Source organism: Rattus norvegicus, chromosome 3 (genome assembly GCF_036323735.1).
Source record: "Rattus norvegicus strain BN/NHsdMcwi chromosome 3, GRCr8, whole genome shotgun sequence".
In the NCBI taxonomy this organism is placed as follows: Eukaryota; Metazoa; Chordata; class Mammalia; order Rodentia; family Muridae; genus Rattus; species Rattus norvegicus.
This window is the reverse complement of record NC_086021.1, coordinates 75,528,658-75,542,733: the sequence shown is the minus strand read 5'-3', so window position 1 is coordinate 75,542,733 and position 14,076 is coordinate 75,528,658. Positions and strand designations below refer to the sequence as shown.

At 47.0% G+C, this 14,076-nt stretch overlaps 1 protein-coding gene across 1 annotated transcript in view; it reads right to left on the bottom strand.

Annotated features, from left to right (window-relative positions):
* Myo3b (myosin IIIB) overlaps positions 1-14,076 on the bottom strand; it is a 408,256-nt gene that overhangs the window by 93,539 nt on the left and 300,641 nt on the right. The gene's annotated exons all lie outside the window — the stretch shown is intronic.

The following is a 14,076-nucleotide window of genomic DNA, read 5'->3' as shown; positions in this document are numbered from 1 at the left end:
CCCTTCTTCTAGGAATCTGCCTTGCAATAAGGAAAAAACCCGAAGAGCTGGTGTCTGCTTCTCTCGTGTGACAGATGAGAGGCAGTGTAGAGCTTGGCTTTCTGCATGCTGTCCTCGGAGTGCCCAGGATCTTTTCATTCTGCAGTGGAGATCATGAAGCCAGCTGGCTCTGTCATGCTGTACTGGTAACACAGTGGGAAGTCACTGTGGGCTAGGGTCTCGGCCTCAGCTTCACAGGCTCTGAAATTCAATTTGTCACTTCACTGAGGAATAGTGGAAAGGGGGTCATGGGGCTACCCTAACCGAACGTGGAGTCGTATTTGAAAAGCATAATGCTGGCGTGTGATTTTTTGCAAGGAGCAGCAAATTGCACCGTATTTGTTCCCTCGCTAGCTGGTCGCTAGAGTCTGGAGACTAAAGAGTTAGAAAGGTGACGGTCTTGGAGGATAAGGTTCATCATCACACTTGTCTGACAGCCGGCCTTTTCTCAGACGAGGTTAGCCTCTGTTACTGTCTGGTTTTAGATGAGAATCGAGACACACACGCTGCCTGTCGAGTCTCTGCTTCCTATGCCTCATTTAAACTGTTTCTTTGTGTACGTTTCATTCATTTTGATTAGAGTTACATCTTATCCTGTATCGATTACAGCTTATTGGTGCCTAAACAAATTGAGACATGCATTAGCGCTACACACTTGAAAGCATATGCTAGTTGCAAAGCAGGGCAGGTTCCAACGTCACAGGTTGGGTTTTGTTAGCTTCCTGGTGACTCGTAGGAGTCATTTCTGTCAAGCTTGTTCCTCACATGGCAGCCCTGGGAGAAAGGTTACTCAGCACAGCTAGCAAACCGTCCCCTGTTCCTTTGATGACATGGGACAAAACAGTCTTTTAGTCAGGGAGCCATTTCCTGCAGCCAAGGAGCAGCTATTGAACAAGCCTGCAGACAAGGTGCTCCAAGCAGGAGGTGAGGAGGCCTCCGGGGCCCTTGGGGAACACAGGTTTCAGACACGCACACCATACAGCTTTCTTTATGGAGGGTACACCGGGAAAAGGAAGAGATTGGTTTCAAGTCACAATGCTTTCAAGTCACAATGGTAGATAAAGATGTGTAAGAGGTAATATCAGGGGACTCTAGCCGTTGTTGAAGATCCTGTGCTGACTTGAGACTGGCAATTCTCATGTGAATTAGAGCTAGGTGTTGGAGCCTTTCAAGGCTTCTTGGTGCCTCCAGTCTGTCTGTCCATCTCTCTCTCTCTCTCTCTCTCTCTCTCTCTCTCTCTCTCTCTCTCTGTGTGTGTGTGTGTGTGTGTGTGTACACGCACGCATATGCAGAGGTCTATGCTTCTGTGCGAGTGTGTCACAACACAGTTCAAGAATAAGGTACTGTGAGAATTCTAAGTGCTTGTAAGAAACCTCCGAGAAAACAAGAGTCCTGTGACCTCAGTTTCTTCAAACCACAAATTTGCTCTTAGAATGTGTTTTCATGCTCCTCCTAGGTGTGGCATCCTTGTGATTGCACACTTTACTCAGGTGACACTTCTTAACCCCGAGAGTATAAATTGTTAGGTGCTCTGAATAAAGTTGACTTTAGTCTGATTCATGTTTAGGCCCCGCTCTCCCAGGGTTCACATTGCCAGCTGGAAAGGTTAATGTGCATGCACAGAGGCCAGGGAAGACAACAGTTTCCCAGCTCTACCTTCCTCTCCCTTATTCCTTTGACACAGAATCTCTGATTGAACTTGTAGCTAGGCTGACAGCAAGGCAGCCCCAGTGACCCTCGTGTCTCTGGCCCAAGTACTGAAACCACAAGTATGCGTAGTCATGCCTGACTTTTTATGTGAGTGCTGGCATCCGAACATAGGTCTTCGTTCCTGTATAGCCAGCTGTCTTAGCCACTTGGCCATCTCTCCAGCTCTATTATTTAGTTCTAATAAGGAATAAGGAACTCTCCAAGGGTTGAGGGATAACACAGAGGGTACGCCAGCCTCCCCAGCAGTGCCCCCGTTCTCCCCTGCTCTGTCCCAGGTGTCATTACCTATTTTAACCTTGTATGCTCTTTAACTTTGAACACACAGAGTACAAGGTGTTAAAATGCTCTTTAAAGGACAGATTCTTGCATTTTAAGTTCACAAGAATCAAGTGCACATGTTAATGAATCTTTCATTACAAAACTTAAAAAGCTGATGTGTGTAGCATGATTTCCTTTTCCATTCAACTACCTTTACCAGTAGGCACCTGCCAAGGCCCAGTGAAATGTCTCCGGTCGGTCTCCACCTCCACCCTCTCTGCCTTTTCCCCTCTTGGTGGGACTGCAGGCTGCCATTTCTATTCTATACTGAATGCCCAGACCATGAAAATGTGGCTCTGTAGATGATTTGCCTGGTTCCCACTCGGATGAGCTGAGGGTCTGTGTCTCACCTGCGGAGGAAGCTGTCTGGGAGTCTGATCCAGGGAGCAGCACAAAGGTCAGTAGGCACCATGGCCTGGTGTGATGGTTTGCATATGCTTGGCCCTAATAGTGGCACTATTAGAAGGCGTGGCCGTGTTGGAGGAAGTGTGTCACTGTGGGGTGGGCTTGGAGACCTTCCTCCTAGCTGCCTGAGGATGTTTCACCCTGTTCCTGGCTTCCTTCGAGTGAAGATGTAGAACTCAGCTCCTCCTGCACCATGCCTGCCTGGATGTTGTGATGCTGCCATGCTCCTACCTTGATGATAATGGACTGGACCTCCAAACCTGCAAGCCAGCTCCAATTAGATGTTGTCCTTTATAAGACATATTGGTCATGGTGTCTGTTCACAGTTAGGTTCAATAAGACCCTAACTAAGATACCGGGTTAACATCCATGGCCAGTTTACTTAGATTAACCTAGGGTGTTAAGGAGGTATCTCACTAGCGTGTGTGCTTGGGGGAACTTTTCCAAAGATGACTAGCTGAGGGGAGAAGAGTTGCCCTGAATGTGGGAGGCACCATCCCATGGGTTCCAAACTGAATAAGCAAGAGGGGAAATGGAAAAAACCTGCTGGGTGCCAGCTCCCCCTCTCTGCTCCATTGCGTCTCCGCTGTGATGGACTGCATCTTCCGACAGAAAGCCAGGGTAAACCCTTCCTCCTTTAAGAGCTTTCACGGGGATGAGCCGAGTGACTGCCACCAGAGTCCCCTTCCCTTGTGAACTTTCAGCTCTTCTAACTGGAGAGCCCACCAGTTCCGGTGTTACTTGTTAGCCGAGGGACAGGTTATCAGCCTCCAGGGGTCTGAGGCTCTACAACTGCAATCTATGACAATGTATCGATGTCTTCTTTCCTCACCAAAATAAGTGACTAAAAGACTTGACAGCAAAATAGTTCCAAATTTCCCCTTTTCCTGATCAAGACTACTTTCGTGATGAAAAGTGATGCCTATTGCTTTGTTTCTCTCTCATATGCATGTACCAAGGAGATGATGATACAGGCCGGGGTAATCTTCACACCTAGCCAAAATTAGCATCCTGATGTATATCTGTTCAGATACACACACACACACACACACACACACACACACACACACACACACACACTAGTGGCCCATGACTATTTTTTCAATGACATATCGACATATCAGCATTTTGGGCTTCCTTTTATGATTCTGAGCATATATTTATATATTATAATCATATAATACCATCATATATATGGCTGTATAATGTTCCACTGAGTGATTAGCATAAGTGACTATATACCATGTTTTAAATATTTCAAATTGGGCCCACATCTCATATGCCATCATATTCATTGCTGTACAGTGTTGCCCTGAGTGCTGAACACAAATAAGCTGAGTAGTCACATTTTTTTAAATATTTAAATTGTGTCTGTCTCTCACATTATGAATAGGGGACCCTTAAATACTCAATGGACAAGATTCTAAATTCTGATTCATTTAGCTCCCTGGCATAACTATTTGGTGTGAAGCTGTTGGGCCTAAGGGTGAGAAAACCCCTTTTCTTCTCTAAGGGTTTAAATTAAATCATCAGTTTCTCCCCTAAAAGGAAACAAAACTGAACATCTAGCCACAGATGTATGAAAGATCCTTTTTCCTATTATATCTCCAACACTAGATGTTATCAGTCTTTTTAATCTTTACATACTTTTGTCAGAAATGGGTACCTCAATATTTTTCTTACATTTAAGAAGAGGAAAACATCATCATGAGTTTTAATATCTGACATCATGGGACTACAAAGGGCAGACTAGAAGAGAAAGGACCTTAACATGGTGCATTTGGGCAACAGGACCCAGTAGAATTGTGCCTCACAGCTTGGCTTCTGGTTTTGTTTTTTCCTCATTTGTTTTGGATACTTGGCACTTTTTATAAGAATATTGAAAAACACATCTCGTATCCCTCTGGAGTTAGCACTGCTGCTGAGGGAGCTGGTTATGCAAATCCTACTTAAATATGTGGATACACCACTGCTCTAAAATACACTCGGGTTTCTGTTTTAGAACACGGCTCAAGGACTAATTTCTCTGAAAAGCTCCAGGAGCTAATAAATGTTTCCTATGCCACTGCTTTAAGTCAGTACCAGTTAGGACTTATGCTAATTTCTCGAACCCTATCAGGTTTTTAAGGATGGTCATTTTTGTTTACCCCATTGCTTTGCTCCAACTGGGAGCCTACCGTGTTAATGCTAGCTCTTGGGTTCTCCTTTCTTTCCTTTCCTCCCTGATCTGCACTACTTTGTAAAAGTCTAAAGTGGGAACAGAAGGGTTTTCTTCCTTCTGATGAAAATGGCACCTTATCGGACATGTGGTACCCCACTGCCAGCCACTTGGAAAGCTGTCTTGGCCCTTTAGCATTCCAGTCTCCAGCTGAGAAAAGGATTGGAATGGGAGCAGGGGCCAGGGGCTCTGCAACCTGAAAGTTTATGCAGCACTGTCTGAGGGTCACAGCCTAGCAGAACAGCAGAGCAAGTCACAGCACTGGAGTTCAGGGGAGGACCTAGGTAGCGGTACCTGAGAATTCAGCAGCACGGGCAGCATGGGCAGCATGGGCAGCATGGGCAGCATGGGCAGCATGGGGAGCATGGGCAGCATGGGCAGCATGGGCAGCATGGGGAGCACGGGCAGCACGGGCAGCACGGGCAGCATGGGCAGCAGCTTCTGTGGTGCCTGGAGAGAACGGAGGCTTGGTTGCCTCATTCACCTTCCCACTCCACTAAAGATTCAGGTTCCCCATTTCACAGACCAGGGGGAGGAAGCTGGGCTCTCTGAGTAAGCAGTACAGGTGAGAACCAGATGGAAACCAGATCCGGCTGCCACTCTGTCTCCATACTGTTTTGTTACCAGTGTCCCACCATTACATTGGGGATCTTAATGAATGTCAAAAGGGAGGCAAGGACAAGGCCTCCAAGCAGCTTCTTTTGTGTCACTCAGCTTTTCCTTTGAATGAGTTTTGTCTTCCAAGGACTTCACGTGGTTGCTCGGTCTGGTCTTGAACTCCCAGGCACAGGAAACATCCCTGGCTCCACCCCTTGAGTAGCTGGGACTACAGCCACAGGTCTCCTCACCTAGCGTGGCAGTGGTAGGGTCTTGAAATGCTGGACAGGTTGACCTATGCAGAGCCATAGTGTGAGCGCCTTAAAAACTGAATTAGCATCACGCACGGTGGTGCACATCTTTCATCCCAGCACTTGGAAGACAGAGGCAAGCAGATCTCTGTGAGTCTGAGGCTAGCCTGGTCTACATAGTGAGTGCCAGCCTGGTCTACACAGTGAATGCCAGACCAGTTGGGGCTATATTGAAAGATTCTATCTAAAAACCAACCCCCCCAAAGAACACTATAACCCCAAAAACAAACACACAAAAACAAAAAGCAAACTCAATGGCACTAGAGGAAGTGAAGCTCAGCGAGAGTGACAGAGGATTCTGGTGAAGAGAAGGAGGCTGGTGAGTTAGGGAGAAGGCTGAGGCTGACAGAGGGCATCTGAGCATGAGCACTGCCGCACACCTATCGCTTTGACTCTGTCTTCCACAGCACTGCGGACTGGAGCTCTGACACGCAAACTGCAGGGACCTTCTCTGACCCCTGGAGAAACCTGACACTCCTTTAGTTCCTAAGCACTGAAGCGTCTGTTCTCAAAAGGAAGGGTGTTCTCCTACCAGAGTGCAGCGACTAAAATCGGAAAATTAAGATTAGTAGCAAGACTCTGTGACCCACTCCACAGTGCTCTGATTTTGCAAACTACGCCAGGGGCGACTTCTGTAGCCGAGGAAACCCTGGACCAGGGGTCACATTCACTTATGTCTCCTTCCAGCGGGGAGAGCTCCTCAGCCTTCCCCTCTGTTTCCTTCTGCAGCCTACTGGCCAGTCAGCGTCCAGAAGACTCCTCTGTTGGGGTCTGTCTGCTGTTTCCTCAGGATTAAATCCAGGTCATGCTTATTTGGCAGGAAATCCACAGACAAGACGCCGTTCCGAGGGGCGCATGCGGTCTGGTGGCTCCATCACCGTGATGCTGTCATTTGGTCACAGTGGCTTCTTGTGGGGGTTGATTCTGACATTGTGAAAATAGCGTGCTATTCCCTAGTCTCTCACCTACTGTTTTAGGCACCCAGTCATGATGCTTGCCTAGAGCTGCGGTCATTTCCATACTTGAAAAATGTCGATTTTTCAATCATCAAATCTACATTTATTACTTCACATTCTAATTGCAATGAAGAGTTTCCTTCCACCCTCTCTCCCATTTCCCCCTTCTATCAATGCGCATTTCTGAATTATTTTTATTCAATGGGTTTTATTCTTTTTTTTCCATCATTCTTTTACTTTGATGTTCAAACTGTCCTGAATTTAGCACTGGCTTAATATTAAAGGACCTTGAAGTACCATCAAGACTTCCATACAGGAAGAATTATGCTGCCAAGGTAACATGAATAACTCCTGTTATTCATGTGTCAGAAGAGTGTATGTGTGTGTGTGTGTGTATGTGTGTGTGTGTGTATGTAATGTATGTATAATGTGTGTGTATGTATATACATACAACACACACATACACACGTGTGCATGCACACATATACACAGTCATACACACATACATACATTCACACTTGCACACACACACACACACACACACACACACACACACACACGGTGTGTGTTATCTCATTTACTTATTATGACTTGGGGAGGAAGTAGTCCTGCCAATTGCTCTTCCACGAAAGATTGGGGAAACCTAGGCCCTGAGCAAATGAGTGTGATCAGGAAGTTTTTACTGTAAGAAAGTTGTGGGAGTGGCCCCTGGGATTCCATCGCCTGTCATAAGGATGTGTGTGAAAACCCCAGAAAAGATCAAGACTTTGCAAGCGGAAGAGCACTATCCCAGCACTCTGTGGGTGCACAGAGGCCTGACTCGGTCATGTCACTCTGGGAAGTAGGCTTGGCCCCTCCCGAAGAACAAAAGCCATATCAGGCTTTCTCAGAACTGACAGAGCAGCGGAGTGAAATTCTACAGCGGCCCAGCAGCTCTCTGGTTCTTTGGATCCCAGATGAAGACCCTGGTGTGTGGGGGGGTGTCCTGTATCCCCCTGTGTGTGGCCGCTAGATCGTCCCAAAATATTACTTCCAACATCACCTCAATTAATAGAAAGCTCAGATTCTGCAAGCATGAGCTTAGGGAAACGAGGATCCTTCCCAATGGTGAAAAAATTTCAACTACCCTGACTTCAAGAGAAAGCACAGTTGGATCTGACAAGAGCAGCCTCGCCCTCCCAGGTGGAGGAACAAACTAAAAATAAAAGGTAACAAGGTGCTTCCTGCCGCCTGTCTGTAAATCCAGGAGGCGAAGCAGATACCTCAACCTGGCACAGATTAGGGCCGGCCAGCTCTGCTGCCTCCACCGGAGAGCAGCCATGTGGTGCCCAGAGCCAACAGCTGCCAGGCAGAAGCCCTCAGATTAACCCATAGGTGGTGTTGAACCACTTCCCATTAAGATATTTGCAAAGCAAACAAAAATGATAGCCCCTCTCTGAGGCCTGGGAGGCAGCCAGGAGGCTGGCTGTGCTTGTTGACACAAAGGGCTCTCTGGGGAGGGGCAGGCAGGAAGGCTACTCCTGCCCACATCTAGACTGTGTTGATCTTGGCCACTGGGGTTGTTCTGTCCTGGGACTGTTTATTATCTAATTTCCCAATCACAGCACTCACAAGATCTCTGTTTCTCCAAAGTTCCCCACCTCTCTCTTCCCCACAGCAACCATTCAGATGAAAAGAACAAACCTAGGCCACTGTGTTGGTTCTGATGAAGGAGACAAGTCTAAGCACGGCCGTTACTAAGATGCAGAGAGGCTGCGACCCCACTGCTGTCAACAGCTTTCACGGCCAACACTTGCTTGGGACAATACAGGTGCAAGCTATCTTGACAGATCTGTGTTCTCATAGGCGAAGCGTGAGTCACAGAATGAGTTTGGGAGGAAACTCTGAGAGCTATTTCCTTCTAACTCAAAGGAGGAGATGAAATAAAGTTAGGAAGTGTGCACTGTTGCTACGTGGTGGCACACAGACACACAAAGATCATTTTTATACGAAGGGAAAATATTTCTTGTAACAGCTCATACTTGGGCACCTTCTCTTAAATTCTTCAATATGGGCCTGACATGTGTTTTGGCAGGGTTCCATCACCAGGCTGCATATGGTGAGGGTCTCCAGGCAGACAAAAGAGCCAAGGGCTGGACTGCCAGACTTGTGGACCCTCGTGAAACACAGAGGAGAAGTTGAGAAGCAGCCAGAACCAACCACATTTTGTCATTTACTGCGGGTTGCCTTTTAGTGTAGGACTACAACTTTAAAGATGCAGGTGTTAATTTTATGAGAGGAATGATGAAGGGGGGCAGGGAGAGCAAGTGAGAGAGAGAGAGTGTGTTGGACAGGTTTCTTGATAAATAAATAATGGGGTCTTTTCATACAAAAGGAGGGCAGCTTTAGGTGCTTTTTATCCAAATAGAATTGAATGTGACTTTATTGAGATGCAACTTTTCTTAGGAGACAGAGAATCCAACTTTGCAGAGCAACTTTGCCGATACAAGGCACTGTAGGGCAGATTAACCTAACCACAAAAGCTCCCATCCATCGGACTCAGCCCGGAAGGCCCGGGTGGGGCAGGATTATGATGTCAGCACATATAAAGTGCATCGGAGCATTGCAAACCGGTTCTTAGATAACAGCCCACCTTGTCTGAGGTACTGAGTTCAAAGCCTTGTCTCTACGGCTTGGAGGTGTGGGGATCAGATTGGAAAGGCCCAGGATCCTGTCAGATATACACTCCGACTTCCTCTCTGCTGAAGTTCCTATGTTCTGATCTCTAGAGACTGACTTCACCGTGAGAAATAAATCACAGAGAGCTGCCTGCTAACAACCAAACTGCTAAAACAACCCACCCACCCCTACCTCAACAGCTTTCTAAAGGTGGGTTTGTCTCTGAGGTTGGAGGGACCTCCTTACGTCATCAGTACTGATGACTTTCGGAGAACGCCAGCTCTCTGCTGTATGAAAAGCTAATTAGCATGCTGACGCCCAACTTTAGAGAACCAGGAAGCATGAAAACACAGTCATTCATCAGCCACTCAATCCCTCTTATGGCCAAAGAGCCTAAGCCCTAGGTTCTGTGAGTGACGCAGAAATGCCAGTGCCAGCTTGGGTGTTTACTGTCTCTCGTGGGACAGAGAGATGGCAGCTAATGCTTTAACCTAGGGCATGCTGGGTAATCCTCTAAATGTCTATCATGGTTATTAGCACATCAGCCATATTGGGTAGGTGAAATTATTTAAAAACATACTTGACTAAGGATGGACACGGCTGGACCCAGACCTGGACAGAGACAGTCTAGCTCCAGAGTCCTAGCCTGAATTGTCCCTGGGCTGGCTGAGGCCCCAGGACACAGAGCGCAGCATTCCCATGCAGATGCCAGCATAGCTAAGCAAGGATGAGGAGAGCAGCAGGCAGGGGAGTGGAGAAGACAGCACTGAGGGCTCTAACACATCACCACAGCAGGATGCTCCAAGTTCTAAAAGGCTATCCGAAATCTGGGTTGTTTCACGAAATGTTTCTAGTTTTGTATGTTAGAAACTAATCAAAAACTAGAGAAACACTGTATGAGCAATAACAAACACCTGCCAATGTATCTGCCATTGTATCTGCCATAGTCAAGCCAAACGTTTGGTGTGTGCCGATAGAGGGTTTCCTCATTTTGTTGTGCTGTTGCTCAGTTAGGAGGTCCCCCAAATGCAGGCCCCACCTGTCTCTGCCCATAACAGTTCTATTTCTTCACCTCATTCCCACTCATTCTTGTCTTCTTCTGCTGGACCCTTCAGTGTCCCCAGAGCAGTTCCTACACATCCTGTGGCTGGACCACAGCCTGTTTCCACTCGTATCTGGAACCCTCTTCTGCTTGTGTCTGCTCTCGGCCCTAGAGCAGGGGCCACAGGACTGAGACTTTGAAGGAAGGGGAAACGTCAACAGGTAAAGAAAGTCCAGGCAGGGTAATCCTCTCCAGGAGGATTAGCATGAAGAGACACACAGAAATGGGAAAGTAAAGGACATGTTGAAAAGCTCCCAGCAGTTCCAAATATTTGCAAAAGGCCTCTGGTCCTCGGAATCTGGTACTATAAAGAGATTGCTGACATTCTCGACATACACAAATCTTCTAAAAGAGCCCCTTGCAGAAGGATCACTGATGATTTAGGGTTTGTTGAAATAGTTCAGATAAATATTTATGTACAGCCATAAGCAAATCCACAAGGAAAAATATAACGCGAAACAGATTTCTCCTTGAAGTTCTTTCAGCTGCTGATAAGATTCCTAGCCTCAAAGGTTTTGGAAATAAATGTGGCCAATTAACAGCGTAAACATCTCGGAAGTCTAAGAAGACCCTAACGACAAGGCTCTGATGGTTATGTGTGGACGCGCTGCTAGCTGTGTCCTAGCCCTAATGGCAAGAGTGAGCCCAGGGCCTAAAGTCAACCTGGGCTTTACCCCTGAGAACAGAACCAGAAATGCAAATGAAGTTTGGCATTCAGGTTAAAGTTGAGAGTAAACATCTGGAATCGATCCTAAAGTTTTGGAAACCTCAATGCTTATCTTGGACCATAATTCTAGAACTGAACCAGAGGGGTCTTGTTCTTCCTACATCAGCTTTAAATGCTAATATTACTACTATAGTTGTTAATACTTCTGTCACCATGACCAACAACTCAACAGCCCTCTTTGCTGTGTCTAGCACTGAGCTTGCCCCTTCATGGAGATTTTTCTCTAGCCATCCCAGCTGCCTTCCCCTCTGCCGTCTAGGATTCTGAAGTTCAGAGAATGGAGGGAACACAGCAACTGTATGGAAGCCTCTAAGTGGCTGAACTAAGACCTGCACCTAGGGTTGCTCCCAAAACTCATTCTTGTTCCACACAAATAAGGTAACATACAGGGCTGGAGAGATGGCTCAGTGGTTAGGAACACTGGCTGCTCTTCCAGAGGTCCTGAGTTCAATTCCCAACAACCACGTGGTGGCTCACAACCATCTGTAAAGGGATCTGATGCCCTCTTCTGGTGTGCATGAAGACACTCATACACATAAAATAAGTAAATTAATAAAAAACATTAAGGTGCACGTAGATAGTGTTTACTGTATCATAGGAGACTACGGTTTCTTACTTCTTCCTCCCCCCATGCTCCCATTTTCCCTCTTCCCTATAAGTGAATGCACCAGCTAGGCCACGGTGCTGGGAAATACACTGGAGGATTTATTCTCCTTAGTCCTCAGTGCTGCCACGTCTTCCCACAAAGAACTCCCCACACAGAGTATTTATCAAGCAATGGAGCGATCTGTATTTCATGGGCCACATGAAAATCTGGCCCACAGTTGGGCCTCGTGACTGCAAGGCTGCTTCTCTGGATCATTAATCCTGAGGTCAGCCCAGTTGGCTCCCAGCCCCAGAACTACAAGGGTGACACCCAGAAGAAACATGTGCCCATCTCGCCGTCTTGTGAGGTGCCAGCTCTCCTTTAGCTGCCTGAATCACGAAGGTTCCAGCCACTCTGAAGTGTCCACACTGAAGCAGATTCTCTGGGGTGTATCATAGCCAGCGTGCAGAACCAGCTGCATCTTCCCTCCACATCGGAGCCCTCACCCGATTCCTATGGGTCCTTCTCACATAACTGCCTCGCTGTGGTGGGAAATGGCACATTGAAGGCCTCAGACAGGTCAGATTAAATCAAGAGCTACTTCCCTTAAGACGAGAGGGTCCCCATTGTTCGAGCAAGGCTCACAACCCAGAGATACTTTTTACTTCCTCATTCTCTGTACACCATCACCGGTTCACACAGAAAACAGAGCCGAGATGCCCCACGGCACAGACTAACTCCCTCTCTCAGGCAAGTCTGTCTTCTCTCCTGCTGAACTGACCCACTTCGTCATACATGTTGGGAGCACCTTTCCCATGGAGCTGTAGACTAGGAAATGGGTGCTGGAATACATTCCATCAATCTAAGAGTGATATAATCACGATATATTTTTCCCTCTCTGGTTGTGATTCAAGATTTAAGGTAGGACAAATAAAGACACAATGTGGATAGAACAGAGAAGGCCCTGGAGGAATCTTTGGGCATCTGGAGCCTCGCTCGGGAGGCTGTAGAATTTATAGCCTGAAAGTGTGGACGCTGGAGTAGATGGCCTGTGCTCAAATTCTGACTGTTATAAGTAACACTGCCCGTAATTTATAATCTCTAAGTGCTGGAAATGCTAGAATGTGCTCTTCTCCCATTGCTTGAGCAGGTTACTGTCTGCAAACCATTTAGCCGGGAAGACATTAACAGTAATAAGTACTAGCGATTGTTGTTCCTGGAGACAAAGGTTCTAGACTCGGACCTCAGACCTGCCCCTTAGCTCTGCACGACACTGAACAACCCCCACCAGCTGATGGAGGGCAGCCAATGGGAAATCTGACAAAGCTAACCTAAAAATGTATTTTCCTTTCTCTTCTGATTAACTTCTGTAGTGCCGGGCATCAAAGCCAGACCCGTTGTGTACTAGCCCAGCACACTTACACATCTGCAACACTGGTCAGCTTTTGAGAGCCTGACCCTAGCTGTCACCAGGGCTCACAGAGTGATACAGAAGAGAATGACCCAGTGCTGACCATTGGATGGGGCTGCAGAGATGGCCTCAAACTCCCCTGCCATCCCACCCTCTGCACATATTGTCATTGTGTCTGGATCTTCCTACAAACTCCTCCTGCCTCTCCTTCCTTCTTTCCTCACCAAAGGGAACTGCGTGTTGGCCTCTTTTTTTTTTTTTCAAACGGAAAACTTCAGTTTGTTTTATCAGCTTTAAATTTCTTTTTTAAGCACAAGCTTCATTCTATTTGGTTCTTTGCTTTTTAACTGTGCCCTCCTGCATTTAGCTGTTTCCTCTTCCTAGTAACCTATGTGACGCAGCCTGGGAGCTTCACTCGAGGGAGGAATGTTAGAAGTCTGCCCTGAAGAACAGGTCTGAGTGATCCAGAGGTCTCTAGGGCCATATTTCACAGCTGTGCTGGCCTGGTCTGAGCCCAGAGTCAAAATCCCTTCAGAGCTGATTAGTGCAGATGTCCGCTGAAACAGTACACTTCAGTGATGGCCAGGCCCTGCTGCAGTCTTTCTGACTTATCTTTGGTAACGCAGGAAGTTTCATTCTTTTTGCTTTTGCCTGTGTCTAGGATTTTTTTAGCTTTGCGGCTTTGACTTCTTGTTGCTGTTGTTGTTGCTGCTGCTGCTGCTGTTGTTGTTGTACAATCCTTTGAGGGGCTGTGCTAGTTTTAGGAGGCTACATAGCAATATTGCTGGCTCCAACCCACTCTGTTCCAGCAGAACCTAGCGGAGCCATGCCTTCTATCTTGTGCCAACCAAAAGTGTCTTTGGTCATTGCCAACCATCCCATAATGTTAGTACTGTGTTGCTCCAGATTGAAAAACACTCTTTTAACCCAAAGGAACCAATTAAAGGTTTTACTACCATAAGAACACAAAGAGGTTGGCAGTTAGAGTGGCAGCTCAGCGGTTAAGAGCACTGGCTGCTCTTCCAGGGGACCTGGGTT